This window comes from Schistocerca americana, chromosome 5 (assembly GCF_021461395.2).
Source record: "Schistocerca americana isolate TAMUIC-IGC-003095 chromosome 5, iqSchAmer2.1, whole genome shotgun sequence".
Classification (NCBI taxonomy): Eukaryota; Metazoa; Arthropoda; class Insecta; order Orthoptera; family Acrididae; genus Schistocerca; species Schistocerca americana.
Window position 1 is genome coordinate 610,959,958 of NC_060123.1, and position 27,989 is coordinate 610,987,946.

Sequence of the window (27,989 nt, forward strand, 5' to 3'; positions counted from 1 at the left end):
CAGAAACATTGGGAAAAGAGGCATGGAGCCTGTAATTTCCAATCACGACGCAATTTGTATGCTCCATCAGCAAAAAGAGGATGTGAGAGCTGCAGTAAGTGGGCTGTTTTTCATCGGATATTAGCTACTTGTGTCTGGGAAACGGTTCCATGTGGCAACCGCCACCCTGTCAGTCACTTTGAGAAAAGGGACCTGGAGCCTGTAATTTTCAATCACGACGCAATTTGTGTACTTCATCATCAAATGGAGGATGTGAGCGCTACATCAAGTCGGTTGTTTTTCATCGGATATAAGCTACTGGTGTATTAGAAACGGTTCCATGTGGCAACTGCAGCACTCTCAGAATCTTTGGGAAAAGAGGCGTAGAGCCTGTAATTTTCAATCACGACGCAATTTGTGTGCTCCATCATTAGAAGGAGGGTATCAGAGCTACAGTAAGGTCACAGTTGTGCATCGGATACGAGCTACTGGTCCCTGAGAAGTGGTTCCATGTGGCAACCGCAGCCTTGTCAGTCACTTTGAGAAAAGGGTCTTGGAGCCTGTAGTTTTCAATCACGACGCAATTTGTGTGCCCCATCATCAATAGGAGGATGTGAGCGCTACAGTAAGTGGGTCGTGTTTCGTCGGATATTAGTTACTTTTGTCTGAGAAACGATTCCATGTGGCAACTGCAGCACGCTCAGAAACATTGGGAAAAGAGGCATGGAGCCTGTAATTTCCAATCACGACGCAATTTGTGTGCTCCATCATCAGAAGAAGGGCATCAGAGCCACAGTAAGGTCGCAGTTGTGCATCGGATACGAGCTACTGGTCTCCGAGAAGTGGCTCCATGTGGCAACAGCAGCCCTGTCAGTCACTTTGACAAAAGGGTCCTGGAGCCTGTAATTTTCAATCACGACGCAATTTGTGTGCGCCATCATCAAAAGGAGGATGTGAGAGCTACAGTAAGTGGGTCGTTTTTCATCGGATATTAGCTACTGGTGTCTGAGAAACGATTCCATGTGGCAACTGCAGCACTCTCAGAAACATTGGGAAAAGAGGCATGGAGCCTGTAATTTCCAATTACGACTAAAATTGTGAGCTCCATCATCAAAAGGAGGATGTGAGAGCCACAGTAAATTGGTTGTTTTTAATCGGATATTAGCTACTTGTGTCTGGGAAACGGTTCCATGTGGCAACCGCAACCCTGTCAGTCACTTTGAGAGAAGGGTCCTGGAGCCTGTAATTTTCAATCACGACGCAATTTGTGTGCTCCATCATCAAGAGGAGGATGTGAGAGCTACAGTAAGTGGGTTGTTTTTAATCGGATATTAGCTACTTGTGTCTGGGGAACGGTTCCGTGTGGCAACCACAACCCTGTCAGTCACTTTGAGAAACGGGACCTGGAGCCTGTAATATTCAATCACGACGCAATTTGTGTGCTCCATCCTCAAAAGGAGGATGTGAGCGCTACAGTAAGTGAGTCGTTTTTCATCGGATATTAGCTACTGGTGTCTGAGAAACGATTCCATGTGGCAACTGCAGCACCCTCAGAAACTTTGGGAAAAGAGGCATGGAGCCTGTAATTTCCAATCACGACTCAATTTGTGAGCTCCATCATCAAAAGGAGGATGTGAGAGCTTCAGTAAGTGGGTCGTTTTTCATCGGATATTAGCTACTTGTGTCTGGGGAACGGTTCCGTGTGGCAACCGCAACCCTGTCAGTCACTTTGAGAAAAGGGACCTGGAGCCTGTAATTTTCAATCACGACGCAAATTGTGTGCTCCATCTTCAAAAGGAGGATGTGAGCGCTACAGTAAGTGAGTCGTTTTTCATCGGATATTAGCTACTGGTGTCTGAGAAACGATTCCATGTGGCAACTGCAGCACCCTCAGAAACATTGGGAAAAGAGGCATGGAGCCTGTAATTTCCAATCACGACTCAATTTGTGAGCTCCATCATCAAAAGGAGGATGTGAGCGCTACAGTAAGTGGGTCGTTTTTCATCGGATATTAGCTGCTGGTGTCTGAGAAACGATTCCATGTGGCAACTGCAGCACCCTCAGAAACATTGGGAAAAGAGGCATGGAGCCTGTAATTTCCAATCACGACTCAATTTGTGAGCTCCATCATCAAAAGGAGGATGTGAGAGCTACAGTAAGTGGGTTGTTTTTCATCGGATATTAGCTACTTGTGTCTGGGAAACGGTTCCGTGTGGCAACCGCAACCCTGTCAGTCACTTTGAGAAAAGGGACATGGAGCCTGTAATTTTCAATCACGACGCAATTTGTGTGCTCCATCTTCATAAGGAGGATGTGAGCGCTACAGTAAGTGAGTCGTTTTTCATCGGATATTAGCTACTGGTGTCTGAGAAACGATTCCATGTGGCAACTGCAGCACCCTCAGAAACATTGGGAAAAGAGGCATGGAGCCTGTAATTTCCAATCACGACTCAATTTGTGAGCTCCATCATCAAAAGGAGGATGTGAGAGCTACAGTAAGTGGGTTGTTTTTCATCGGATATTAGCTACTTGTGTCTGGGAAACGGTTCCATGTGGCAACCACAACCCTGTCAGACATTTTGAGAAAGGGGACCTGGAGCCAGTAATTTTTAATCACGACGCAATTTGTGTGCTGCATCTTCAAAAGGAGAATGTAAGCGCTACAGTAAGTGAGTCGTTTTTCATCGGATATTAGCTACTGGTGTCTGAGAAACGATTCCATGTGGCAACTGCAGCACTCTCAGAAACATTGGAAAAAGAGGCATGGAGCCTGTAATTTCCAATTACGACTCAAATTGTGAGCTCCATCATCAAAAGGAGGATGTGAGAGCTACAGTAAGTGGGTTGTTTTTCGTCGGATATTAGCTACTTGTGTCTGGGAAACGGTTCCGTGTGGCAACCACAACCCTGTCAGTCACTTTGAGAAAAGGGACCTGGAGCCTGTAATATTCAATCACGACGCAATTTGTGTGCTCCATCTTCAAAAGGAGGATGTGAGCGCTACACTAAGTGAGTCGTTTTTCATCGGATATTAGCTACTGGTGTCTGAGAAACGATTCCATGTGGCAACTGCAGCACCCTCAGAAACATTGGGAAAAGAGGCATGGAGCCCGTAATTTCCAATCACGACTCAATTTGTGAGCTCGATCATCAAAAGGAGGATGTGAGAGCTACAGTAAGTGGGTCGTTTTTCATCGGACATTAGCTACTTGTGTCTGGGAAACGGTTCCATGTGGCAACCGCAACCCTGTCAGTCACTTTGAGAAAAGGGACTTGGAGCCTGTAATTTTTAATCACGACGCAATTTGTGTGCTCCATCTTCAAAAGGAGGATGTGAGCGCTACAGTAAGTGAGTCGTTTTTCATCGGATATTAGCTACTGGTGTCTGAGAAACGATTCCATGTGGCAACTGCAGCACCCTCAGAAACATTGGGAAAAGAGGCATGGAGCCTGTAATTTCCAATCACGACTCAATTTGTGAGCTCCATCATCAAAAGGAGGATGTGAGCGCTACAGTAAGTGAGTCGTTTTTCATCGGATATTAGCTGCTGGTGTCTGAGAAACGATTCCATGTGGCAACTGCAGCACCCTCAGAAACATTGGGAAAAGAGGCATGGAGCCTGTAATTTCCCATCACGACTCAATTTGTGAGCTCCATCATCAAAAGGAGGATGTGAGAGCTACAGTAAGTGGGTTGTTTTTCATTGGATATTATCTACTTGTGTCTGGGAAACGGTTCCATGCGTCAACCGCAACCCTGTCAGTCACTTTGAGAAAAGGGTCCTGGAGCCAGTAATTTTCGATCACGTCGCAATTTGTGTGCTCCATCTTCAAAAGGAGGATCTGAGCGCTACAGTAAGTGAGTCGTTTTTCATCGGATATTAGCTACTGGTGTCTGAGAAACGATTCCATGTGGCAACTGCAGCACTCTCAGAAACATTGGGAAAAGAGGCATGGAGCCTGTAATTTCCAATCTCGACGCAATTTGTTCGCTCCATCATCAAAAGGAGGATGTGAGCGCTACAGTAAGTGGGTCGTTTTTCATCGGATATTAGCTACTTTTGTCTGAGAAACGATTCCATGTAGCAACTGCAGCACTCTCAGAAACATTGGGAAAAGTGGCATGGAGCCTGTAATTTCCAATCACGACTCAATTTGTGAGCTCCATCATCAAAAGGAGGATGTGAGAGCTACAGTAAGTGGGTTGTTTTTCATCGTATATTAGCTACTTGTGTCTGGGAAACGGTTCCATGTGGCAACCGCAACCCTGTCAGTCACTTTGAGAAAAGGGTCCTGGAGCGTGTAATTTTCAATCACGACGCAATTTGTGTGCTCCATCATCAAAATGAGGATGTGAGCCCTACAGTAAGTGAGTCGTTTTTCATCGGAAATTAGCTACTGGTGTCTGAGAAACGATTCCATGTGGCAACTGCAGCACCCTCAGAAACATTGGGAAAAGAGGCATGGAGCCTGTAATTTCCAATCACGACTCAATTTGCGAGCTCCATCATCAAAAGGAGGATGTGAGAGCTACAGTAAGTGGGTTGTTTTTCATCGCATATTAGCTACTTGTGTCTGGGAAACGGTTCCATGTGGCAACCGTAACCCTGTCAGTCACTTTGAGAAAAGGGTCCTGGAGCCTTTAATTTTCAATCACGACGCAATTTGTGTGCTCCATCATCAAAAGGAGGATGTGAGAGCTACAGTAAGTAGGTCGTTTTTCATCGGATATTAGCTACTTTTGTCTGAGAAACGATTCGATGTGGCAACTGCAGCACTCTCAGAAACATTGGGACAAGAGGCATGGAGCCTGTAATTTCCAATCACGACGCAATTTGTGTGCTCCATCATCATAAGGAGAATGTGAGAGCTACAGTAAGTGGGTTGTTTTTCATCGGATATTAGCTACTTGTGTCTGGGAAACGGTTCCATGTGGCAACCGCAACCCTGTCAGTCACTTTGAGAAAAGGGCCCTGGAGCCTGTATTTTCAATCACAACGCAATTTGTGTGGTCCATCATCGAAAGGAGGATGCGAGCGCTACAGTAAGTCAGTCGTTTTTCATCGGATATTAGCTACTGGTGTCAGCGAGACGATTCCATGTGGCAACTGCAGCACCCTCAGAAACTTTGGGAAAAGAGGCATGCAGCCTGTAACTTCCAATCACGGCTCAATTCGTGAGCTCCATCATCAAAAGGAGGATGTGAGAGCTACAGTAAGTGGGTTGTTTTTCATCGGATATTAGCTACTTGTTGTCTGGGAAACGGTTCCATGTGGCAACCGCAACCCTGTCAGTCACTTTGAGAAATGGGTTGTGGAGCCTGTAATTTTCAATCACGACGCAATTTGTGTGCTCCATCATCAAAAGGAGGATGTGAGCGCTACAGTAAGTGGGTCGTTTTTCATCGGATATTAGCTACTTTTGTCTGAGAAACGATTACATGTGGCAACTGCAGCACTCTCAGAAACATTGGGAAAAGAGGCATGGAGCCTGTAATTTCCAATCACGACGCAATTTGTGTGCTCCATCATCAAAAGGAGGATTGAGCGCTACAGGAAGTGGGTCGTTTTTCATCGGATATTAGCTACTTTTGTCTGAGAAAGGATTCCATGTGGCAACTGCAGCACTCTCAGAGACATTGGGTAAGGAGGCATGGAGCCTGTAATTTCCAATCATGACGTAATTTGTGTGCTCCATCATCAGAAGAAGGGTATCAGAGCTACAGTAAGGTCGAAGTTGTGCATCGGATACGAGCTACTGGTCTCCGAGAAGTGGTTCCATGTGGCAACCGCAGCACTGTCGGTCACTTTCACAAAAGGGTCCTGGAGCCTGTAATTTTCAATCACGACGGAATTTGTGTGCTCCATCATCAAAAGGAGGATGTGAGCGCTACAGTAAGTGAGTCGTTTTTCATCGGATATTAGCTACTGGTGTCTGAGAAACGATTCCATGTGGCAACTGCAGCACCCTCAGAAACATTGGGAAAAGAGGCATGGAGCCTGTAATTTCCAATCACGACTCAATTTGTGAGCTCCATCATCAAAAGGAGGATGTGAGAGCTACAGTAAGTGGGATGTTTTTCGTCGGATATTAGCCACTTGTGTCTGGGAAACGGTTCCATGTGGCAACCGCAACCCTGTCAGTCACTTTGAGAAAGGGGTCCTGGAGCCTGTAATTTTCAATCACGACGCAATTGGTGTGCTCCATCATCAAAAGAAGGATGTGAGCGCTACAGTAAGTGAGTCGTTTTTCATCGGATATAAGCTACTGGTGTCTGAGAAACGATTCCACGTGGCAACTGCAGCACCATCAGAAACATTGGGAAAAGAGGCATGGAGCCTGTAATTTCCAATAACGACTCAATTTGTGAGCTCCATCATCAAAAGAAGGATGTGAGAGCTACAGTAAGTGGGTTGTTTTACATCGGATATTAGCTACTTGTGTCTGGGAAACGGTTCCATGTGGCAACCGCAACCCTGTCAGTCACTTTGAGAAAAGATTCCTGGAGCCTGTAATTTTCAATCACGACGCAATTTGTGTGCTCCATCATCAAAAGGAGGATGTGGGCGCTACAGTAAGTGAGTCGCTTTTCATCGGATATTAGCTACTGGTGTCTGAGAAACGATTCCATGTGGCAACTGCAGCACCCTCAGAAACATTGGGAAAAGAGTCATGAAGCCTGTAATTTCCAATCACGACTCAATTTGTGAGCTCCATCATCAAAAGGAGGATGTGGGAGCTACAGTAAGTGGGTTGTTTTTCATCGGATATTAGCTACTTGTGTCTGGGAAACGGTTCCATGTGGCAACCGCAACCCTGTCAGTCACTTTGAGAAAAGGGTCCTGGAGCCTGTAATTTTCAATCACGACGCAATTTGTGTGCTCCATCATCAAAAGGAGGATGTGAGCGCTACAGTAAGTGGGTCGTTTTTCATCGGATATTAGCTACCTTTGTCTCAGAAACGATTCCATGTGGCAACTGCAGCACTCTCAGAAACATTGGGAAAAGAGGCATGGAGCCTGTAATTTCCAATCACGACGCAATTTGTGTGGTCCATCCTCAGAAGAAGGGTATCAGAGCAACAGTAAGGTCGCAGTTGTGCATCGGATACGAGCTACTGGTCTCCGAGAAGTGGTTCCATGTGGCAACCGCAGCCCTGTCAGTCACTTTGAGAAAAGGGTCCTGGAGCCTGTAATTTTCAGTCACGACGCAATTTGTGTGCTCCATCATCAAAAGGAGGATTTGAGCGCTACAGTAAGTGGGTTGTTTTCCATCGGATATTAGCTACTGGTGTCGAGAAACGTTTCCATGTGGCAACGTCAGCACTCTCAGAAACATTGGGAAAAGAGGCATGGAGCCTGTAATTTCCAATCACGACGCAATTTGTGTGCTCTATCATCAGAAGAAGGGTATCAGAGCTACAGTAAGGTCGCAGTTGTGCATCGGATACGAGCTACTGCTCTCTGAGAAGTGGTTCCGTGTGGCAACCGCAGCCCTGTCAGTCACTTTGAGAAAAGGGTCCTGCAGCCTGTAATTTTCAATCACGACGCAACTTGTGTGCTCCATCTTCAAAAGGAGGATGTGAGCGCTACAGTAAGTGGGTCATTCTCTATCGGATTTTAGCTACTGGCGTCTGAGAAACGATTCCATGAGGCAACTGCAGCACTCTCAGAAACATTGGGAAAAGAGGCATGGAGGGTGCAATTTCCAATCACGACGCAATTTGTGTGCTCCATCATCAAACGGAGGATGTGAGAGCTACAGTAAGTGGGTTGTTTTTCATCGGATATTAGCTACTTGTGTCTGGGAAACGGTTCCGTGTGGTAACCGCAACCCTGTCAGTCACTTTGAGAAAAGGGCCCTGGAGCCAGTAATTTTCGATCACGACGCAATTTGTGTGCTCCATCTTCAAAAGGAGGATGTGAGCGCTACAGTAAGTGAGTCGTTTTTCATCGGATATGAGCTACTGGTGTCTGAGAAACGATTCCATGTGGCAACTGCAGCACCCTCAGAAACATTGGGAAAAGAGGCATGGAGCCTGTAATTTCCAATCACGACTCAATTTTTTTAGCTTCATCATCAAAAGGAGGATGTGAGAGCTACAGTAAGTGGGTCGTTTTTCATCGGATATTGGCTACTTGTGTCTGGGAAACGGTTCCATGTGGCAACCGCAACCCTGTCAGTCACTTTGAGAAAAGGGTCCTGGAGCCTGTAATTTTCAATCACGACGCAATTTGTGTGCTCCATCATCAAAAGGAGGATGTGAGCGCTACAGTAAGTGGGTCGTTTTTCATCGGATATTAGCTACCTTTGTCTCAGAAACGATTCCATGTGGCAACTGCAGCACTCTCAGAAACATTGGGAAAAGAGTCATGGAGCCTGTAATTTCCAATCACGACGCAATTTGTGTGGTCCATCCTCAGAAGAAGGGTATCAGAGCAACAGTAAGGTCGCAGTTGTGCATCGGATACGAGCTACTGGTCTCCGAGAAGTGGTTCCATGTGGCAACCGCAGCCCTGTCAGTCACTTTGAGAAAAGGGTCCTGGAGCCTGTAATTTTCAGTCACGACGCAATTTGTGTGCTCCATCATCAAAAGGAGGATTTGAGCGCTACAGTAAGTGGGTTGTTTTTCATCGGATATTAGCTACTGGTGTCGAGAAACGTTTCCATGTGGCAACGTCAGCACTCTCAGAAACATTGGGAAAAGAGGCATGGAGCCTGTAATTTCCAATCACGACGCAATTTGTGTGCTCTATCATCAGAAGAAGGGTATCAGAGCTACAGTAAGGTCGCAGTTGTGCATCGGATACGAGCTACTGCTCTCTGAGAAGTGGTTCCGTGTGGCAACCGCAGCCCTGTCAGTCACTTTGAGAAAAGGGTCCTGCAGCCTGTAATTTTCAATCACGACGCAACTTGTGTGCTCCATCTTCAAAAGGAGGATGTGAGCGCTACAGTAAGTGGGTCATTCTCTATCGGATTTTAGCTACTGGCGTCTGAGAAACGATTCCATGAGGCAACTGCAGCACTCTCAGAAACATTGGGAAAAGAGGCATGGAGGCTGCAATTTCCAATCACGACGCAATTTGTGTGCTCCATCATCAAACGGAGGATGTGAGAGCTACAGTAAGTGGGTTGTTTTTCATCGGATATTAGCTACTTGTGTCTGGGAAACGGTTCCGTGTGGTAACCGCAACCCTGTCAGTCACTTTGAGAAAAGGGCCCTGGAGCCAGTAATTTTCGATCACGACGCAATTTGTGTGCTCCATCTTCAAAAGGAGGATGTGAGCGCTACAGTAAGTGAGTCGTTTTTCATCGGATATGAGCTACTGGTGTCTGAGAAACGATTCCATGTGGCAACTGCAGCACCCTCAGAAACATTGGGAAAAGAGGCATGGAGCCTGTAATTTCCAATCACGACTCAATTTTTTTAGCTTCATCATCAAAAGGAGGATGTGAGAGCTACAGTAAGTGGGTCGTTTTTCATCGGATATTGGCTACTTGTGTCTGGGAAACGGTTCCATGTGGCAACCGCAACCCTGTCAGTCACTCTGAGAAAAGGGTCCTGGAGCCTGTAATTTTCAATCACGACGCAATTTGTGTTCTCCATCATCAAAAGGAGGATGTGAGCCCTACAGTAAGTGGGTCGTTTTTCATCGGATATTAGCTACTTTTGTCCGAGAAACGATTCCATGTGGCAACTGCAGCACTCTCAGAAACATTGGGAAAAGAGGCATGGAGCCTGTAATTTCCAATCACGACGCAATTTGGGAGCTCCATCATCTGAAGAAGGGTATCAGAGCTACAGTAAGGTCGAAGTTGTGCATCGGATACGAGCTACTGGTCTCCGAGAAGTGGTTCCATGTGGCAACCGCAGCACTGTCGGTCACTTTCACAAAAGGGTCCTGGAGCCTGTAATTTTCAATCACGACGGAATTTGTGTGCTCCATCATCAAAAGGAGGATGTGAGCGCTACAGTAAGTGAGTCGTTTTTCATCGGATATTAGCTACTGGTGTCTGAGAAACGATTCCATGTGGCAACTGCAGCACCCTCAGAAACATTGGGAAAAGAGGCATGGAGCCTGTAATTTCCAATCACGACTCAATTTGTGAGCTCCATCATCAAAAGGAGGATGTGAGAGCTACAGTAAGTGGGTTGTTTTTCGTCGGATATTAGCCACTTGTGTCTGGGAAACGGTTCCATGTGGCAACCGCAACCCTGTCACTCACTTTGAGAAAGGGGTCCTGGAGCCTGTAATTTTCAATCACGACGCAATTGGTGTGCTCCATCATCAAAAGAAGGATGTGAGCGCTATAGTAAGTGAGTCGTTCTTCATCGGATATAAGCTACTGGTGTCTGAGAAACGATTCCATGTGGCAACTGCAGCACCCTCAGAAACATTGGGAAAAGAGGCATGGAGCTTGTAATTTCCAATCACGACTCAATTTTTTTAGCTTCATCATCAAAAGGAGGATGTGAGCGCTACAGTAAGTGGGTCGTCTTTCATCGGATATTAGCTACTTTTGTCTGAGAAACGATTACATGTGGCAACTGCAGCACTCTCAGAAACATTGGGAAAAGAGGCATGGAGCCTGTAATTTTCAATCACGACGCAATTTGTGTGCTCCATCATCAAAAGGAGGATTGAGCGCTACAGTAAGTGGGTCGTTTTTCATCGGATATTAGCTACTTTTGTCTGAGAAAGGATTCCATGTGGCAACTGCAGCACTCTCAGAAACATTGGGTAAGGAGGCATGGAGCCTGTAATTTCCAATCATGGCGCAATTTGTGTGCTCCATCATCAGAAGAGGGGTATCAGAGCTACAGTAAGGTCGAAGTTGTGCATCAGATACGAGCTACTGGTCTCCGAGAAGTGGTTCCATGTGGCAACCGCAGCACTGTCGGTCACTTTCACAAAAGGGTCCTGGAGCCTGTAATTTTCAATCACGACGGAATTTGTGTGCTCCATCATCAAAAGGAGGATGTGAGCGCTACAGTAAGTGAGTCGTTTTTCATCGGATATTAGCTACTGGTGTCTGAGAAACGATTCCATGTGGCAACTGCAGCACCCTCAGAAACATTGGGAAAAGAGGCATGGAGCCTGTAATTTCCAATCACGACTCAATTTGTGAGCTCCATCATCAAAAGGAGGATGTGAGAGCTACAGTAAGTGGGTTGTTCTTCGTCGGATATTAGCCACTTGTGTCTGGGAAACGGTTCCATGTGGCAACCGCAACCCTGTCACTCACTTTGAGAAAGGGGTCCTGGAGCCTGTAATTTTCAATCACGACGCAATTGGTGTGCTCCATCATCAAAAGAAGGATGTGAGCGCTACAGTAAGTGAGTCGTTCTTCATCGGATATAAGCTACTGGTGTCTGAGAAACGATTCCACGTGGCAACTGCAGCACCATCAGAAACATTGGGAAAAGAGGCATGGAGCCTGTAATTTCCAATAACGACTCAATTTGTGAGCTCCATCATCAAAAGAAGGATGTGAGAGCTACAGTAAGTGGGTTGTTTTACATCGGATATTAGCTACTTGTGTCTGGGAAACGGTTCCATGTGGCAACCGCAACCCTGTCAGTCACTTTGAGAAAAGATTCCTGGAGCCTGTAATTTTCAATCACGACGCAATTTGTGTGCTCCATCATCAAAAGGAGGATGTGGGCGCTACAGTAAGTGAGTCGTTTTTCATCGGATATTAGCTACTGGTGTCTGATAAACGATTCCATGTGGCAACTGCAGCACCCTCAGAAACATTGGGAAAAGAGTCATGAAGCCTTTAATTTCCAATCACGACTCAATTTGTGAGCTCCATCATCAAAAGGAGGATGTGGGAGCTACAGTAAGTGGGTTGTTTTTCATCGGATATTAGCTACTTGTGTCTGGGAAACGGTTCCATGTGGCAACCGCAACCCTGTCAGTCACTTTGAGAAAAGGGTCCTGGAGCCTGTAATTTTCAATCACGACGCAATTTGTGTGCTCCATCATCAAAAGGAGGATGTGAGCGCTACAGTAAGTGGGTCGTTTTTCATCGGATATTAGCTACTTTTGTCTCAGAAACGATTCCATGTGGCAACTGCAGCACTCTCAGAAACATTGGGAAAAGAGGCATGGAGCCTGTAATTTCCAATCACGACGCAATTTGTGTGGTCCATCCTCAGAAGAAGGGTATCAGAGCAACAGTAAGGTCGCAGTTGTGCATCGGATACGAGCTACTGGTCTCCGAGAAGTGGTTCGATGTGGCAACCGCAGCCCTGTCAGTCACTTTGAGAAAAGGGTCCTGGAGCCTGTAATTTTCAGTCACGACGCAATTTGTGTGCTCCATCATCAAAAGGAGGATTTGAGCGCTACAGTAAGTGGGTTGTTTTTCATCGGATATTAGCTACTGGTGTCGAGAAACGTTTCCATGTGGCAACGTCAGCACTCTCAGAAACATTGGGAAAAGAGGCATGGAGCCTGTAATTTCCAATCACGACGCAATTTGTGTGCTCTATCATCAGAAGAAGGGTATCAGAGCTACAGTAAGGTCGCAGTTGTGCATCGGATACGAGCTACTGCTCTCTGAGAAGTGGTTCCGTGTGGCAACCGCAGCCCTGTCAGTCACTTTGAGAAAAGGGTCCTGCAACCTGTAATTTTCAATCACGACGCAACTTGTGTGCTCCATCTTCAAAAGGAGGGTGTGAGCGCTACAGTAAGTGGGTCATTCTCTATCGGATTTTAGCTACTGGCGTCTGAGAAACGATTCCATGAGGCAACTGCAGCACTCTCAGAAACATTGGGAAAAGAGGCATGGAGGCTGCAATTTCCAATCACGACGCAATTTGTGTGCTCCATCATCAAACGGAGGATGTGAGAGCTACAGTAAGTGGGTTGTTTTTCATCGGATATTAGCTACTTGTGTCTGGGAAACGGTTCCGTGTGGTAACCGCAACCCTGTCAGTCACTTTGAGAAAAGGGTCCTGGAGCCAGTAATTTTCGATCACGACGCAATTTGTGTGCTCCATCTTCAAAAGGAGGATGTGAGCGCTACAGTAAGTGAGTCGTTTTTCATCGGATATGAGCTACTGGTGTCTGAGAAACGATTCCATGTGGCAACTGCAGCACCCTCCGAAACATTGGAAAAAGAGGCATGGAGCCTGTAATTTCCAATCACGACTCAATTTGTGAGCTCCATCATCAAAAGGAAGATGTGGGAGCTACAGTAAGTGGGTTGTTTTTCATCGGATATTAGCAACTTGTGTCTGGGAAACGGTTCCATGTGGCAACCGCAACCCTGTCAGTCACTTTGAGAAAAGGGTCCTGGAGCCTGTAATTTTCAATCACGACGCAATTTGTGTGCTCCATCATCGAAAGGAGGATGTGAGCGCTACAGTAAGTGGGTCGTTTTTCATCGGATATTAGCTACTTTTGTCTCAGAAGCGATTTCATGTGGCAACTGCAGCACTCTCAGAAACATTGGGAAAAGAGGCATGGAGCCTGTAATTTCCAATCACGACGCAATTTGTGTGGTCCATCCTCAGAAGAAGGGTATCAGAGCAACAGTAAGGTCGCAGTTGTGCATCGGATACGAGCTACTGGTCTCTGAGAAGTGGTTCCATGTGGCAACCGCAGCCCTGTCAGTCACTTTGAGAAAAGGGTCCTGGAGCCAGTAATTTTCAATCACGACGCAATTTGTGTGCTCCATCATCAAAAAGAGGACGTGAGCGCTACAGTAAGTGGGTCGTTTTTCATCGGATATTAGCTACTGGTGTCTGAGAAACGATTCCATGTGGCAACCGCAGCACTCTCAGAAACATTGGGAAAAGAGGCATGGAGCCTGTAATTTCCATTCACGACGCAATTTGTGTGCTCCATCATCAAAAGGAGGATGTGAGTGCTACAGTAAGTGGGTTGTTTTTCATCGGATATTATCTACTTGTGTCTGGGAAACAGTTCCAGGTGGCAACCGCAACCCTGTCAGTCACTTTGAGAAAAGGGTCCTGGAGCCTGTAATTTTCAATCACGACGCAATTTGTGTGCTCCGTCATCAAAAGGAGGATGTGAGCGCTACAGTAAGTGGGTTGTTTTTCATCGGATTTTAGCTACTGGTGTCTGAGAAACGGTTCCATGAGGCAACTGCAGCACTCTCAGAAATTTGGGAAAAGAGTCATGCAGCCTGTAATTTTCAATCACAACGCAATTTGTGTGCGTCACCATCAAGAGGAGGGTGGGAGAGCTACAGTAAGTTGGCAGTTGTGCATCGGATACAAGCTACTGGTGTCTGAGAAATGGTTCTATGTGAACATCACAGCCCTGTCAGCCACTTTGAGAAAAGGGTCCTGGAGCCTGTAATTTTCAATCACGACGCAATTTGTGTGCTCCATCATCAAAAGGAGGATGTGAGCGCTACAGTAAGTGGGTCGTTTTTCATCGGATATTAGCTACTGCTGTCTGAGAAACGATTCCATGTGGCAACCGCAGCACTCTCAGAAACATTGGGAAAAGAGGCATGGAGCCTGTAATTTTCAATCACGACGCAATTTGTGTGCTCCATCATCAAAACGAGGATGTGAGAGCTACAGTAAGTGGGTTGTTATTCATCGGATATTAGCTACTTGTGTCTGGGAAACGGTTCCATGTGGCAACCGCAGCCCTGTCAGTCACTTTGAGAAAAGGGTCCTGGAGCCTGTAATTTTCAATCACGAAGCAATTTGTGTGCTCCATCATCAAAAAGTGGACGTGAGCGCTACAGTAAGTGGGTCGATTTTCATAGGATATTAGCTACTGGTGAATGAGAAACGATTCCAGGTGGCAACCGCAGCAGTCTCAGAAACATTGGGAAAAGAGGCATGGAGCCTGTAATTTCCAATGACGACGCAATTTGTGTGCTCCATCATCAAAAGGAGGGAGTGAGAGCCGCAGTAAGTGGGTTGTTTTTCATCGGATATTATCTACTTGTGTCTGGGAAACGGTTCCATGTGGCAACCGCAACCCTGTCAGTCACTTTGAGAAAAGGGTCCTGGAGCCTGTAATTTTCAATCACGACGCAATTTGTGTGCTCCATCATCAAAAGGAGGACGTGAGCGCTACAGTATGTGGGTTGTTTTTCTTCGGATATTAGCTACTGGTGTCTGAGAAACGGTTCCATGAGGCAACTGCAGCACTCTCAGAAACATTGGAAAAAGAGGCATGGAGCCTGTAATTTTCAATCACGACGCAATTTGTGTGCTCCATCATCAGGAGGAGGGTATCAGAGCTACAGTAAGGTCGCAGTTGTGCATCGGATACGAGCTACTGGTCTCTGAGAAGTGGTTCCATGTGGCAACCGCAGCCCTGTCAGTCACTTTGAGAAAAGGGTCCTGGAGCCTGTAATTTTCAATCACGACGCAATTTGTGTGCTCCATCATCAAAAGGTATATGTGAGAGCTACAGTAAGTGGGTCGTTTTTTATCGGATATTAGCCACTGGTGTGTGAGAAACGATTCCATGTGGCAACTGCAGCACTCTCAGAAACATTGGGAAAAGAGGCATGGAGGCTGTAATTTCCAATCACGACGCAATTTGTGAGCTACACCATCAAAAGGAGGATGTGAGAGCTAGAGTAAGTGGGTTGTTTTTCATCGGATATTAGCTACTTGTGTCTGGGAAACGGTTCCATGAGGCAACTGCAGCACTCTCAGAAACTTTGGGAAAAGAGCCATAGAGCCTGTAATTTTCAATCACGACGCAATTTGTGTGCTGTATCATCAAAAGGAGGATGTGAGAGCTACAGTAAGTGGGTTGTTTTTCATCGGATATTAGCTACTTGTGTCTGGGAAACGGTTCCATGAGGCAACTGCAGCACTCTCAGAAACTTTGGGAAAGAGCCATTGAGCCTGTAATTTTCAATCACGACGCAATTTGTGTGCTTTATCATCAAAATAGGATGTGAGCGCTACAGTAAGTGGGTCGTTTTTTATCGGATAGTAGCTACTGTTGTCTGCGAAACGATTCCATGTGGCAACTGCAGCACTCTCAGAAACATTGAGAAAGGAGCCATGGAGCCTGTCATTTCCAATCACGATGGAAATTGTGTGCTGTATCATCAAAAGGAGGATGTGAGCGCTACAGTAAGTGGGTTGTTTTTCATCGGATATTAGCTACTGGTGTCTGAGAAACGGTTCCATGAGGCAACTGCAGCACTCTCAGAAACATTGGGAAAAGAGGCATGGAGCCTGTAATTTTCAATCACGACGCAATTTGTGTGCTCCATCATCAAAAAGAGGACGTGAGCGCTACAGTAAGTGGGTCGTTTTTCATCGGATATTAGCTACTGGTGTCTGAGAAACGATTCCATGTGGCAACCGCAGCACTCTCAGAAACATTGGGAAAAGAGGCATGGAGCCTGTAATTTTCAATCACGACGCAATTTGTGTGCTGTATCATCAAAAGGAGGATGTGAGAGCTACAGTAAGTGGGTTGTTTTTCATCGGATATTAGCTACTTGTGTCTGGGAAACGGTTCCATGAGGCAACCTCAACCCTGTCAGTCACTTTGAGAAAAGGGTCCTGAAGCCTGTAATTTTCAATCACGACGCAATTTGTGTGCTCCATCATCAAAAAGAGGACGTGAGCGCTACAGTAAGTGGGTCGTTTTTCATCGGATATTAGCTACTGGTGTCTGAGAAACGATTCCATGTGGCAACCGCAGCACTCTCAGAAACATTGGGAAAAGAGGCATGGAGCCTGTAATTTTCAATCACGACCAAATTTGTGTGCTCCATCATCAAAAAGAGGACGTGAGCGCTACAGTAAGTGGGTCGTTTTTCATCGGATATTAGCTACTGGTGTCTGAGAAACGATTCCATGTGGCAACCGCAGCACTCTCAGAAACATTGGGAAAAGAGGCATGGAGCCTGTAATTTTCAATCACGACGCAATTTGTGTACTTCATCATCACAAGGAGGATGTGAGCGCTGCGGTAAGTTGGCTGTTTTTCATCGGATATAAGCTACTGGTGTATTAAAAGCGGTTCCATGTGGCAACTGCAGCGCTCTCAGAATCTTTGGGAAAAGAGGCATAGTGACTGTAATTTTCAATCACGACGCAATTTGTGTGCTAAATCATCAGAAGGAGGGTATCAGAGCTACAGTAAGGTCGCAGTTGTGCATCGGATACGAGCTACTGGTCTCTGAGAAGAGGTTCCATGTGGCAACCGCAGCCCTGTCAGTCACTTTGAGAAAAGGGTCCTGGAGCCTGTAATTTTCGATCACGACGCAATTTGTATGCTCCATCATCAAAAAGAGGACGTGAGCGCTACAGTAAGTGGGTCGTTTTTCATCGGATATTAGCTACTGGTGTCTGAGAAACGATTCCATGTGGCAACCGCAGCACTCTCAGAAACATTGGGAAAAGAGGCATGGAGCCTGTAATTTTCAATCACGACGCAATTTGTGTGCTCCATCATCAAAAGGAGGATGTGAGCGTTACAGTAAGTGAGTTGTTTTTCATCGGAAATTAGCTACTAGTGTCTGTGAAACGGTTCCATGAGGCAACTGCCGCACTCTCAGAAACTTTGGGAAAAGAGCCATAGAGCCTGTAATTTTCAATCACGACGCAATTTGTGTGCTGTATCATCAAAAGGAGGATGTGAGCGCTACAGTAAGTGGGCCGTTTTTCATCGGATATTAGCTACTGTTATCTGCGAAACGATTCCATGTGGCAACTGCAGCACTCTGAGAAACATTGAGAAAGGAGCCATGGAGCCTGTAATCTCCAATCACGACGGAAATTGTGTGCTGTATCATCAAAAGTAGGATAAGAGCGCTACAGTAAGTTGGCTGTTTTTCATCGGATATAAGCTACTGGTGTATTAGAAACGGTTGCATGTGGCAACTGCAGCACTCTCAGAATCTTTGGGAAAAGAGCCATTGAGCCTGTAATTTTCAATCACGACGCAATTTTTGTGCTCCATCATCAGAAGGAGGGTATCAGAGCTACAGTAAGGTCACAGATGTGCATCGGATACGAGCTACTGATCTCTGAGAAGTGGTTCCATGTAGCAACCGCAGTCCTGTCAGTCACTTTGAGAAAAGGGTCCTGGAGCCTGTAATTTTCAGTCACGACGCAATTTGTGTGCTCCATCATCAAAAGCAGGATGTGAGCGCTACAGTAAGTGGGTCGTTTTTCATCGGATATAAGCTACTGGAGTCTGAGAATCGATTCCATGTGGCACCTGCAGCACTCTCAGAAACATTGGGAAAAGAGCCATGGAGGCTGTAATTTCCAATCACGACGCAATTTGTGTGCTCCATCATCAAAAGGAGGATGTGAGAGCTACAGTAGGTGGGTTGTTTTTCATCGGATATTAGCCACTTGTGTCTGAGAAACGGTTCCATGAGGCAACTGCAGCACTCTCAGAAACTTTGGGAAAAGAGTAATGGAGCCTGTAATTTTCAATCACAACGCAATTTGTGTGCGTCACCATCAAGAGGAGGGTGGGAGAGCTACAGTAAGTTGGCAGTTGTGCATCGGATACAAGCTATTGGTCTCTGAGAAATGGTTCTATGTGGACACCGCAGCCCTGTCAGTCACTGTGAAAAAAAGGTCCTGGAGTCTGTAATTTTCAATCACGACGCAATTTGTGTACTTCATCATCAAAAGAAGGATGTGAGCGCTACAGTAAGTTGGCTGTTTTTCATCGGATATAAGCTACTGGTGTATTAGAAACGGTTCCATGTGGCAACTGCACCACTCTCAGAATCTTTGGGAAAAGAGGCATAGTGCCTGTTATTTTCAATCACGACGCAATTAGTGTGCTCCATCATCAGAAGGAGGGTATCAGAGCTACAGTGAGGTCGCAGTTGTGCATCGGATACGAGCTACTGGTCTCTGAGAAATGGTTCTATGTGGACACCGCAGCCCTGTCAGTCACTTTGAGAAAAGGGTCCTGGAGCCTGTAATTTTCAATCACGACGCAATTTGTGTGCTCCATCATCAAAAAGAGGACGTGAGCGCGACAGTAAGTTGGTCGTTTTTCATCGGATGGTAGCTACTGGTGTCTGAGAAGCGATTCCATGTGGCAACCGCAGCACCCTCAGAAACATTGGGAAAAGAGGCATGGAGCCTGTAATTTCCAATTACGACGCAATTTGTGTGCTCCATCATCAAATGGAGGATGTGAGAGCAACAGTAAGTGGGTTGTTTAACATCGGATATTATCTACTTGTGTCTGGGAAACGGTTCCATGTGGCAACCGCAGCCCTGTCAGTCACTTTGAGAAAAGGGTCCTGGAGCCTGTAATTTTCAATCACGACGCAATTTGTGTGCTCCATCATCAAAAAGAGGACGTGAGCGCTACAGTAAGTGGGTCGTTTTTCATCGGATATTAGCTACTGGTGTCTGAGAAACGATTCCATGTGGCAACCGCAGCACTCTCAGAAACATTGGGAAAGGGGGCATGGAGCCTGTAATTTTCAATCACGACGCAATTTGTGTGCTCCATCATCAAAAGGAGGATGTGAGCGCTACAGTAAGTGAGTTGTTTTTCATCGGATATTAGCTACTGGTGTCTGAGAAACGGTTCCATGAGGCAACTGCAGCACTTTCAGAAACTTTGGGATAAGAGTCATGCACCTGTAATTTTCAATCACAACGCAATTTGTGTGCTCCATCATCAAAAGGAGGATGTGAGCGCTACAGCAAGTGGGTCGTTTTTTATCGGATATTAGCCACTGGTGTCTGAGAAACGATTCCATGTGGCAACTGCAGCACTCTCAGAAACATTGGGGAAAGAGGTATGGAGGCTGTAATTTCCAATCACGACGCAATTTGTAAGCTCCACCATCAAGAGGAGGATGTGAGAGCTACAGTAAGTGGGTTGTTTTTCATCGGATAATAGCTACTTGTGTATGGGAAACGGTTCCATGAGGCAACTGCAGCACTCTAAGAAACTTTGGGAAAAGAGCCATAGAGCCTGTAATTTTCAATCACGACGCAATTTGTGTGCTGTATCATCAAAAGGAGGATGTGAGCGCCACAGTAAGTGGGCCGTTTTTCATCGGATATTAGCTACTGTTATCTGCGAAACGATTCAGTGTGGCAACTGCAGCACTCTCATAAACATTGAGAAAGGAGCCATGGAGCCTGTAATTTCCAATCACGACGGAATTTGTGTGCTGTATCATCAAAAGTAGAATGTGAGCGCTACAGTAAGTTGGCTGTTTTTCATCGGATATAAGCTACTGGTGTATTAGAAACGGTTGCATGTGGCAACTGCAGCACTTTCAGAATCTTTGGGAAAAGAGCCATTGAGCCCGTAATTTTCAATCACAACGCAATTTTTGTGCTCCATCATCAGAAGGAGGGTATCAGAGCTACAGTATGGTCACAGATGTGCATCGAATACGAGCTACTGATCTCTGAGAAGTGGTTCCATGTGGCAACCGCAGCCCTGTCAGTCACTTTGAGAAAAGGGTCCTGGAGCCTGTAATTTTCAATCACGACGCAATTTGTGTGCTCCATCATCAAAAGCAGGATGTGAGCGCTACAGTAAGTGGGTCGTTTTTCATCGGATATAAGCTACTGGAGTCTGAGAATCGATTAAATGTGGCACCTGCAGCACTCTCAGAAACATTGGGAAAAGAGCCATGGAGGCTGTAATTTCCAATCACGACGCTATTTGTGTGCTCCATCATCAAAAGGAGGATGTGAGAGCTAACGTAGGTTGGTTGTTTTTCATCGGATATTAGCTACTTGTGTCTGAGAAACGGTTCCATGAGGCAACTGCAGCACTCTCAGAAACATTGGGAAGAGAGGCATGGAGCCTATAATTTCCAATCACGACGCAATTTGTGTGCTCCATCATCAAAAGGAGGATGTGAGAGCTACAGTAAGTGGGTTGTTTTTAATCGGATATTAGCTACTGGTGTCTGAGAAACGGTTCCATGAGGCAACTGCAGCACTCTCAGAAACTTTGGGAAAAGAGTCATGGAGCCTGTAATTTTCAATCACAACGCAATTTGTGTGCGTCACCATCAAGAGGAGGGTGGGAGAGCTACAGTTATTTGGCAGTTGTGCATCGGATACAAGCTACTGGTCTCTGAGAAATGGTTCTATGTGGACACCGCAGCCCTGTCAGCCACTTTGAGAAAAGGGCCCTGGAGCCTGTAATTTTCAATCACGACGCAATTTGTGTACTTCATCATCAAAAGGAGGGTGTGAGCGCTACAGTAAGTTGGCTGTTTTTCATCGGATATAAGCTACTGGTGTATTAGAAACGGTTCCATGTGGCAACTGCAGCACTCTCACAATCTTTGGGAAAAGAGGCATAGTGCCTGTAATTTTCAATCACGACGCAATTTGTGTGCTCCATCATCAAAAGGAGGATGTGAGAGCTACAGTAAGTGGGTTGTTTTTCATCGGATATTAGCTACTTGTGTCTGGGAAACGGTTCCAAGTGGCGACCGCAACCCTGCCAGTCACTTTGAGAAATGGGTCCTGGAGCCTGTAATTTTCAATCACGAAGCAATTTGTGTGCTCCATCATCAAAAGTAGGATGTGAGAGCTACAGTAAGTGGGCTGTTTTTCATCGGATATAAGCTACTGGTGTAATAGAAACGGTTGCATGTGGCAACTGCAGCACTCTCAGAATCTTTGGGAAAAGAGCCATAGAGCCTGTAATTTTCAATCACGACGCAATTTGTGTGCTCCATCATCAGAAGGAGGGTATCAGAGCTACAGTAAGGTCGCAGTTGTGCATCGGATACGAGCTACTGGTCTCTGTGAAGTGGTTCCATGTGGCAACCGCAGCCCTGTCAGTCACTTTGAGAAAAGGGTCCTGGAGCCTGTTATTTTCAATCACGACGCAATTTGTGTGCTCCATCATCAAAAGGAGGATGTGAGCTGTACAGTAAGTGGGTTGTTTTTCATCGGATATTAGCTACTGATGTCTGAGAACCGGTTCCATCAGGCAACTGCAGCACTCTCAGAAACTTTAGGAAAAGAGTCATGGAGCCTGTAATTTTCAATCACAACGCAATTTGTGTGCTCCATCATCAAAAGGAGGATGTGAGCTGTACAGTAAGTGGTTTTTTTTTCATCGGATATTAGCTACTGGTGTCTGAGAAACGGTTCCATGAGGCAACTGCAGCACTCTCAGAAACTTTAGGAAAAGAGTCATGAAGCCTGTAATTTTCAATCACAACGCAATTTGTGTGCGCCACCATCAAGAGGAGGGTGGGAGAGCTACAGTAAGTTGGCAGTTGTGCATCGGATAGAAGCTACTGGTCTCTGAGAAATGGTTATATGTGGACACCGCAGCCCTGTCAGCAACTTTGAGAAAAGGGTCCTCGAGCCTGTAATTTTCAATCACAACGCAATTTGTGTACTTCATCATAAAAAGAAGGATGTGAGCGCTACAGTAACTTGGCTGTTTTTCATCGGTTATAAGCTACTGGTGTATTAGAAACGGTTCCATGTGGCAACTGCAGCACTCTCAGAAACATTGGGAAAAGAGGCATGGAGGCTGTAATTTCCAATCACGACGCAATTTGTGTGCTCCATCATCAGAAGGAGGGTATCAGAGCCACAGTAAGGTCGCAGTTGTGCATCGGATTCGAACTACTGGTCTCTGAGAAGAGGTTCCATGTGGCAACCGCAGCCCTGTCAGTCACTTTGAGAAAAGGGTCCTGGAGCCTGTAATTTTCAATCACGACGCAATTTGTGTGCTCCATCATCAAAAGGAGGATGTGAGCTGTACAGTAAGTGGTTTTTTTTTCATCGGATATTAGCTACTGGTGTCTGAGAAACGGTTCCATGAGGCAACTGCAGCACTCTCAGAAACATTAGGAAAAGAGTCATGGAGCCTGTAATTTTCAATCACAACGCAATTTGTGTGCGCCACCGTCAAGAGAAGGGTGGGAGAGCTACAGTAAGTTGGCAGTTGTGCATCGGATAGAAGCTACTGGTCTCTGAGAAATGGTTATATGTGGACACCGCAGCCCTGTCAGCCACTTTGAGAAAAGAGTCCTGGAGCCTGTAATTTTCAATCACGACGCAATTTGTGTGCTCCATCATCAAAAGGAGGATGTGAGCGCTTCAGTAAGTGGGTCGTTTTTCATCGGATATTAGCTACTGGTGTCTGAGAAACGATTCCATGTGGCAACTGCAGCACCCTCAGAAACATTGGGAAAAGAGGCATGGAGCCTGTAATTTCCAATCACGACGCAATTTGTGAGCTCCATCATCAAAAGGAGGATGTGAGAGCTACAGTAAGTGGGTTGTTTTTCATCGGATATTAGCTACATGTGTCGGGGAAACGGTTCCATGTGGCAACCGCAACCCTGTCAGTCACTTTGAGAAAAGGGTCCTGGAGCCTGTAATTTTCAATCACGACGTAATTTGTGTACTTCATCATCACAAGGAGGATGTGAGCGCTACAGTAAGTTGGCTGTTTTTCATCGCATATAAGCTACTGGTGTATTAGAAACGGTTCCATGTGGCAACTGCAGCACTCTCAGAATCTTTGGGAAAAGAGGCATAGAGCCTGTAATTTTCAATCACGACGCAATTTGTGTGCTCCATCATCAGAAGGAGGGTATCAGAGCTACAGTAAGGTCGCAGTTGTGCATCGGATACGAGCTACAGGTCTCTGAGATGTGGTTCCATGTGGCAATTGCAGCCCTGTCAGTCACTTTGAGAAAAGGGTCCTGGAGCCTGTAATTTTCAATCACGACGCAATTTGTGTGCTCCATCATCAAAAGGAGGATGTGAGCGCTACAGTAAGTGGGTCGTTTTTCATCGGATATTAGCTACTTTTGTCTGAGAAACGATTCCATGTGGCAACTGCAGCACTTTCAGAATCATTGGGAAAAGAGGCATGGAGCCTGTAATTTCCAATCACGACGCAATTTGTGAGCTCCATCATCAAAAGGAGGATGGCAGAGCTACAGTAAGTTGGCTGTTTTTCATCGGATATTAGCTACTTGTGTCTGGGAAACGGTTCCATGTGGCAACCGCAGCCCTGTCAGTCACTTTGAGAAAAGGGTCCTGGAGCCTGTAATTTTCAATCACGACGCAATTTGTGTGCTCCATCATCAAAAGGAGGATGTGAGCGCTACAGTAAGTGGGTCGTTTTTCATCGGATATTAGCTACTGGTGTCTGAGAAACGATTCCATGTGGCAACCGCAGCACTCTCAGAAACATTGGGAAAAGAGGCATGGAGGCTGTAATTTCCAATCACGACGCAATCTGTGTGCTCCATCATCAAAAGGAGGATGTGAGAGCTACAGTAAGTGGGTTGTTTTTAATCGGATATTAGCTACTTGTGTCTGGGAAACGGCTTCATGTGGCAACTACAACCCTGTCAGTCACTTTGAGAAAAGGGTCCTGGAGCCTGTAATTTTCAATCGCGACGCAATTTGTGTGCTCCATCATCGAAAGGAGGATGTGAGCACTACAATAAGTGCGCTGTTTTGCATCGGATACAAGCTACTGGTGTCTGGGAAATGGTTCCATGTGGCAACGGCAGTACTCTCAGACACTTCGGGAAAAGAGTCATGGAGCCTTTAATATTCATTCACGACGCAATTTCTGTGCACCATCATCAAGAGGAGGGTGGGAGAGCTACAGTTAGTTGCAATTGTGCATCGGATACAAGCTACTGGTCTCTGAGAAATGGTTCCATGTGGCATCCGTAGTCCTGTCATTCGCTTTGAGAAAATGGTCCTGGAGCCTGTAATTTTCATTCACGACTCAATTTGTGTGCTGCATCATCAAAAGGAGAATGTGAGCGCTACAGTAAATGGGCTGTTTTGCATCGGATTAAAGATACTGGTGTCTGAGTAATGGTTCCATGTGGCAACAGCAGCACTCTCAGACACTTTGGGAAAGATTCATGGAGCCTTTAATTTTCAATTACGACGCAATTTCTGTGCCGCATCATCAAGAGGACGGTGGGAGAGCTACAATATGTTGGCAGATGTGCATCGGATACAAGCTACTGGTGTATGAGAAATGGTTTCATGTGGCAACCGCAACACTCTCAGACACTTTGGGAAAAGAGTCAGGGAGCCTGTAAATTTCAATCGCGACGCAATTTCTGTGCCCCATGATCAAGAGGACGGTAGTAGAGCTACAGTAAGTTGGCAGTTGTGCATCGGATACGCGCTACTGGTCACTGAGAAATGATTCCATCTGGCAACCGCAGCCCAGCCAGACACTTTGGGAAAAGAGTCATGGAGCCTGTAATTTTCAGTCACGACGCAATTTGCGTGCTCCATCATCAAGAGGAGGGCGGCAGAGCTGCAGTAAGTTGGCAGTTCAGCATCGGATACAAGCTACTAGGCTCCGAGAAAAGGGTCCATGTGGCAACCGCAGTCCTGTCAATCACTTTGAGAAAAGGAGCCTGGAGCCTGTAATTTTCAATCACGACGCAATTTGTGTGCTCCATCATCAAAAGAAGAATGTGAGCACAACAGTAAGTGCGCAGTTTTTCATCGGATACATGCAACTGGTGTCTGAGAAACGTACCCAAGTGACAACCGTGGCACTCTCAGACACTTTCTGAAAATAAGCATGGAGCCTGTAATTTTCAATCACGACGCAATTTGTGCGCTCCATCATCAGAAGGAGGGTATCAGAGCTACAGTAAGGTCGCAGTTGTGCATCGGATACGAGCTACTGGTCTCTGAGATGTGGTTCCATGTGGCAACCGCAGCCCTGACAGTCACTTTGAGAAAAGGGTCCTGGAGCCTGAAATTTTCAATCGCGACGCAATTTGTGTACTTCATCATCAAAAGAAGGTTGTGAGCGCTACAGTAAGTTGGCTGTTTTTCATCGGATATAAGCTACTGGTGTATTAGAAACTGCAGCACTTTCAGAATCATTTTGAAAAGAGGCATGGAGCCTGTAATTTCCAATCACGACGCAATTTGTGAGCTCCATCATCAAAACGAGGATGGCAGAGCTACAGTAAGTTGGCTGTTTTTCATCGGATATTAGCTACTTGTGTCTGGGAAACGGTTCCATGTGGCAACCGCAGCCCTGTCAGTCACTTTGAGAGAAGGGTCCTGGAGCCTGTAATTTTCAATCATGACGCAATTTGTGTGCTCCAACATCAAAAGGAGGATGTGAGCGCTACAGTAAGTGGGTCCTTTTTAAACGGATATTAGCTACTGGTGTCTGAGAAACGATTCCATGTGGCAACCGCAGCACTCTCAGAAACATTGGGAAAAGAGGCATGGAGCCTGTAATTTTCAATCACGACGCAATTTGTGTGCTCCATCATCGAAAGGAGGATGTGAGCACTACAATAAGTGCGCTGTTTTGCATCGGATACAAGCTACTTTTGTCTGGGAAATGGTTCCATGTGGCAACGGCAGTACTCTCAGACACTTCGGGAAAAGAGTCATGGAGCCTTTAATATTCATTCACGACGCAATTTCTGTGCACCATCATCAAGAGGAGGGTGGGAGAGCTACAGTTAGTTGGCAATTGTGCATCGGATACAAGCTACTGGTCTCTGAGAAATGGTTCCATGTGGCATCCGTAGTCCTGTCATTCACTTTGAGAAAAGGGTCCTGGAGCCTGTAATTTTCATTCACGACTCAATTTGTGTGCTGCATCATCAAAAGGAGGATGTGAGCGCTACAGTAAATGGGCTGTTTTGCATCGGATTAAAGATACTGGTGTCTGAGTAATGGTTCCATGTGGCAACAGCAGCACTCTCAGACACTTTGGGAAAGATTCATGGAGCCTTTAATTTTCAATTACGACGCAATTTCTGTGCCTCATCATCAAGAGGACGCTGGGAGAGCTACAATAAGTTGGCAGATGTGCATCGGATACAAGCTACTGGTGTATGAGAAATGGTTTCATGTGGCAACCGCAACACTCTCAGACACTTTGGGAAAAGAGTCAGGGAGCCTGTAATTTGCAATCGCGACGCAATTTCTGTGCCCCATGATCAAGATTACGGTAGTAGAGCTACAGTAAGTTGGCAGTTGTGCATCGGATACGCGCTACTGGTCTCTGAGAAAAGATTCCATCTGGCAACCGCAGCCCTGCCAGACACTTTGGGAAAAGAGTCATGGAGCCTGTAATTTTCAGTCACGACGCAATTTGCGTGCTCCATCATCAAGAGGAGGGCGGCAGAGCTGCAGTAAGTTGGCAGTTCAGCATCGGATACAAGCTACTAGGCTCCGAGAAAAGGGTCCATGTGGCAACCGCAGACCTGTCAATCACTTTGAGAAAAGGGGCCTGGAGCCTGTAATTTTCAATCACGACGCAATTTGTGTGCTCCATCATCAAAAGAAGAATGTGAGCACAACAGTAAGTGCGCAGTTTTTCATCGGATACAAGCAACTGGTGTCTGAGAAACGTACCCAAGTGACAACCGTGGTACTCTCAGACACTTTCTGAAAATATGCATGGAGCCTGTAATTTTCAATCACGACGCAATTTGTGTGCTCCATCATCAAAAGAAGTATGTGAGCACAACAGTAAGTGGGCAGTTTTGCATCGGATACAAGCTACTAGTCTCTGAGAAATGGTTCCATGTGGCAACCGTAGCACTCTCAGACACTTTGGGAAAAGAGGCATGGAGCCTGTAATTTTCAATCACGACGCAATTTGTGAGCTCCATCATCAAAAGAAGTATGTGAGCACAACTGTAAGTGGGCAGTTTTTCATCGGATACAAGCTACTAGTCTCTGAGAAGTGGTTCCATGTGGTAACCGTAGCACTCTCAGACACTTTGGGAAAAGTAGCATGTAGCCTGTAATTTTCAATCACGACGTAATTTGTGTGCTCCATCATCAAGTGGAGGGTGCCAGAGCTACAGTAAGTTGGCAGTTGTGCATCGGATACAAGGTACTGGGCTCTGACAAAAGGTTCAATGTGGCAACCGCAGTCCTGTCAGTCACTTTGAGAAAAGGGTCCTGGAGCCTGTAATTTTCAATCACGACGCAATTTGTGTGCTCCATAATCAAAAGAATGCTGTGACCGCTATTGTAAGTGGTCTGTTTTGCAGCGGATACAAGCAACTGGTGT